This window comes from Megalobrama amblycephala, linkage group LG24 (assembly GCF_018812025.1).
Source record: "Megalobrama amblycephala isolate DHTTF-2021 linkage group LG24, ASM1881202v1, whole genome shotgun sequence".
NCBI lineage: Eukaryota > Metazoa > Chordata > Actinopteri > Cypriniformes > Xenocyprididae > Megalobrama > Megalobrama amblycephala.
The window spans coordinates 18351392-18356173 of record NC_063067.1 but is presented as its reverse complement, the minus strand read 5'-3'; positions in this window follow the sequence as shown (position 1 = coordinate 18356173).

The following is a 4782-nucleotide window of genomic DNA, read 5'->3' as shown; positions in this document are numbered from 1 at the left end:
TTCAGATCTAACCAATCATTATCTAACACTTGGAGTATAAAAGATTGGTACTTAAACTTGACGCGAACTTTCACCTCCATCCTCCCCACCACCACCAGGATGGTCCCTGTCCATACTCCCCGGGGGTTGGCTACGCCCCTGCCTTCAGCTTTAGGCAGGAAATGCAAAGTCTCCAACCCTCAGGACGTGAGCTACGGACGGGGTCTACGCCAAAGATCATTAACCTTATATATTCTGCTTGCTGTTTGGAAATAAAAATGAGTGGTTCGTTATCTTGCCTCCCGAGTCTTTCTGGTAGAACTGTTTTTCAACCATGACAGGACGTGTCGGAGTCTTTTCAACTATCATTAAACGTCCAAATGTTTGCTGGGAACGGGGAGAAAACACAACTCTATAAAATTGTAAATTACGAGAAACATAAATTGCAAAAATATTCCAGTGCAGATGAAAATGGGAGAGAAAGAGAGAAAAATGGGAGTTAAAATCGTTAATGAACATTTTAAATAGTCAACGATAATACCTAACATACAAGATTTTACAATAGAAAATGTTGTAACAAATTTTTAAGAAATTGTTTTGTACAACAATGTTTCCCAGGACCTGTAAAGAGAAATTATATATTCTGTCATTATGAGAAGAAAGAAGTGAGTGAAATTAGGACCAATTCCCTTTCATTTCCTGTTAACCCTAAACGTAAAGAGGTGCACTTTAAAATTATAATCATATATAGGCCTACCCTGCAAAAGAATTTTTAAGAATAATTTAATGTTGGGGATTCAAATTTATGTCAAATATGCAAGTTAGAGATAGAAACACAATTTGGTAAACATTCTGGAAGGATGCATTATACAGAATACCTGCAAGACTGATGTCATGAGAAACTGTTAAATGTGGTTTATTTATGTGGTTTATAAAATGGTATCTTATGTAATAAATAATTTGTTGCTTTTGCTGAACTTTTACATACACAAATGTACATTTTTTAAAATTCCCCCACGATTATTGATTTTTAATGAGGGATTAAAAAGGTCCAAAGCACTATTTTTGCATTCCTTATTGGAAAATTTTGGTTTTATAATATGAAAAAAAGAAGATCAAATAAACAAAAATCTTCCTACTCCCCTACTTTTTCCCCTTTTTTTCTTTCTTTCCTTTGTCTTTAACTTATTGCTGGGTATATATATAGTTTTATATAACAATTGATTGTAGTTTTTGTTTTTTAAATCTTTCAGTTATGACTACCTTTCTGTTAATGTTCAATATGAAAAAAACATGCTCAGCCCCTCCTCCTTCCTGGAAGAAAGGAAGTAAATAGCTTTTTAAAAAAATTAGACTAGGCCACAATGAAGCCTACATCTCTTCTGTGTTTTCAGTATGCCATGAGAGAGGAAATGCCCACCAGATAGGGATGTTCCTTGTGTTATGATGTTATCAGCAACACATTGAAGAATAAGGTTCCCATGCATCCTGGAAATCCTGGAAAAATAACTAATTTTCACACATGGAAAATTAGAAAAAAAAAAAAATTGTCCTGGAAAACTTTTTCTTTGTTTAAAAAAATGCTCCTGTTTCATTGAAGAACTGTTCCCTTTTTAAGGGAACTCATGCTGCTTCGAAACGCCGTGGGAACGCTTCTGCATGATTGCATTGCAAAGCACATATAGAATCAGTCCAATGGTGTGACGGAACATCACAGGCGGGTGACATCATCAACCAGGAAACTATAAAGCATACCCAGACCAAACAGTGTTAGCTTCTGTCTTCTGTACATATATAATGGCGAGTGAACAGCAATTCAGAAAGTGTGTTCATCCCTGCCCACGCTTCAACATGGGTGAGGATACACATCTTCTCTGTGTTTTTTGATTGGGAGAGCAGCATGCTCAGTCAGCCCTTGAGGAGGCTGAATGTGAGCACTGTGAGTGGCTATGGCTGAGATCGCTGTGCTCCCGCCGGGCGCTCTTTGAGGAGTGGCTCAGATCATGGGGTTCGCAGATGGATCTGGCAGAGGGGTTAGAGACGGGCCTCACCACTTCAGGTCACTGCACTAGCTGCTCAAACTACACTAGAGGCCAATCTTGAGAGACTGGTTCCCTTACTACATTTTTTTTGACAAAATGGAAACTACTGCCAAATGTATCTCGTTGGGTCCTGCAGACAGTCAAAAAAGGCTATACCATTCAGTTCAGGTCTCGCCCACCCCGATTCAGCGGGGTTCTGACCACAGTGGTGGGCCCCAAGCAGGCTCTGGTTAAAGCAAGAAATAAAAGCCCTACTAGCCGAAGGAGCTATAGAACACGTTCCTCCCTCCATCAGGAAGTTCAGGTTCTGCAGCTGTTACTTTATTGTTCCAAAAAATGATGGGGGGTTGCATCCAATTCTAGATCTGCGCCAACTGAATCGCTCTGTAGGGAAGCTCAAGTTCAAGATGCTTACTCTCAAGCAAATCCTGTCACAAATCAGGTCCAAGAACTGGTTTGTCACAAAAGATCTGAAGGACGCATACTTCCATGTTTCCATCCTTCCACAACATAGGAAGTTCCTGATGTTCGCTTTCGGGGGCGAAGCCTGTCAATATCGAGTTCTTCCTTTCAGCCTAGCTTCATCACCTCGCACTTTCACAAAGTGTGTGGATGCAGCTCTGGCTCCCCTGTGACTCCAGGTCATCCACACACTAAATTACATCGATGATAGTTTGATCAGAGCAGTTGGCGGTTCGACTTCGAGATGTCGTTCTCACACACATGATAAATTTGTGGTTGAGGTTGAATGCCAAGAAGAGTGTGCTTTCTCCAACTCTGATGACCACTTTTCTGGGCGTGGTATGGGATTCGACGTTGATGCAGGCACGCCTGTCTCCTGCTTGTATCGTTTCGATTCTCTCAGCCACGAAAGAGCTAAAGCTAGGCCAGTCACTGACTGTCAAACAGTTTTAGAGACTCTTAGGTCTGCTGGCAGCTGCATCCAATGTGATAATTTTAGCTTGCTGTACATGAGAACTTTGCAGTGGTGGCTCAAGACCAAGGGGTTTTCCCTGAGGTGAAATCCAATCCGCATGATCACGGGGGTCTGCGGTCACATGCCTTATACAAGCTGGTTTACCAGATCCTCCTGTGGGCCCAAGGGAAGCTGCTCTCTCTGAGGGCAGTTTACATCCCGGGGTATTTAAATAAGGGGGCAGACATCCTGTTGAGGCAGGGGTCGAGGCACGGAGAATGGAGACTCCACCCCGAGGTTCAGCCGAGCGGAAGTAGATCTGTTTGCATCTCTAGAGACAACACACTGTCCACTGTGGTTCTCACTCACTCATCCAGCCCCTCTGGTTCAGACGAGGCCGCGGTCATGTCTGTATGCCTTTCCCCTGATTGCTCTGCTCCTGGGAGTTCTGGAGAGAATTCAGGGTCAGTCTGCTTCTAATAGCTCCGTACTAGCCGGCCCGAGTATTGTTTTTGGACCTTGTGTCCCTCCTCGATGGCTCTTCACTGGAGAATCCGATCAGGAGGGACCTTCTCTCTCAGGCGAAGGGGTCGATACTTCACCCCTGTCCAGAGTTGTGGAAACTATGGGCTTGGCCTCCGAGGGGGCCCAGCTCATAAGCTCAGGTCTCTCAACTGAGATTGAGACCATTCTAAGCAGAGAATGACCAAATGGGTGGTCAAGGCCATCTCACTTGCTTCTGAGTCCGCTGGTCAGCCTTCACCTTTACCTGTACGGCCCCACTCTACCAGGAGTATGGCTGCTTCTAAAGCATTACTGTCAGGAGTTTATCTCCAAGATGCTGCACACGTTTGTGAGGTTTTATGATCTTGACCTCGGCTCCACTCCAGGGGTGTAGGTGCTCTCGTCTTAGCTTGCACATTTGGTTTCACATGGACAGGCACTTGCTTGTACGGCAGCGTGGGTATAGCGTTCCCACAGCATTTCGACACAGCACGAGTTCCCTTGAAAGGAAACATCTCAGTTACGTATGTAACCATGGTTCCCTGAAAAAGGAACGATACGCTGTGTCACCCTGCCATACTCTCAGCATACCTGGGATCGACTTTCTTCAGCTTATCGGAAGCTAATGCTGTTTGGTCTGGGTATGCTTTATAGTTTCCTGGTCGATGACATCACCCACCTATGACATTCCATCATGCCACTGGACTGATTCCATACGTGCTTCACAATGCAATCATGCAGAGGCGTTCCCACAGCACTTAGACGCAGCATCTCGTTCCCTTTTCAGGGAACCATGGTTACATCTGAACCGCTGAGTTTTGATACATGAGAGAAGTATTTTGAATTACGCTGTTTAATCACACTGTGATAATGTGATACTGTCTTGTGTTGGAGGTTGCACTTGCAGAATCTAGGAATTACATTTTTTTCAAATTGCTTACACAGTTCTTGAAACTATGGCTCCATTTCTCAAAAGTCTACACACAAAGCCACAAAACATGCACACAATGTGCAAAACAACATAACACATTCTTTTGAATAGACACGAAAATTGCGTTGGCATTAGTGGAATTGCATTGGCATGGTTCAAATCATATTTATCTGACCAATATCAGTTTGTAGCAGTCAATTAAGAGGTGTGTATCAATCACAAGTTCAGTATGGAGTACTGCAAGGCTCAAAACTTGGACCATTGCTCTTTGTTGTCAGTTAAGAACCTGGGTGTGCTCTTTGATACCAATCTTTCCTTTAAAAGCCATATTTCTAGCATCTGTTAAGCCACATTTTTCTATCTTAAAAATATATGATGTTTTATTAACAAAGTTCAGGAGGAGCATGTTC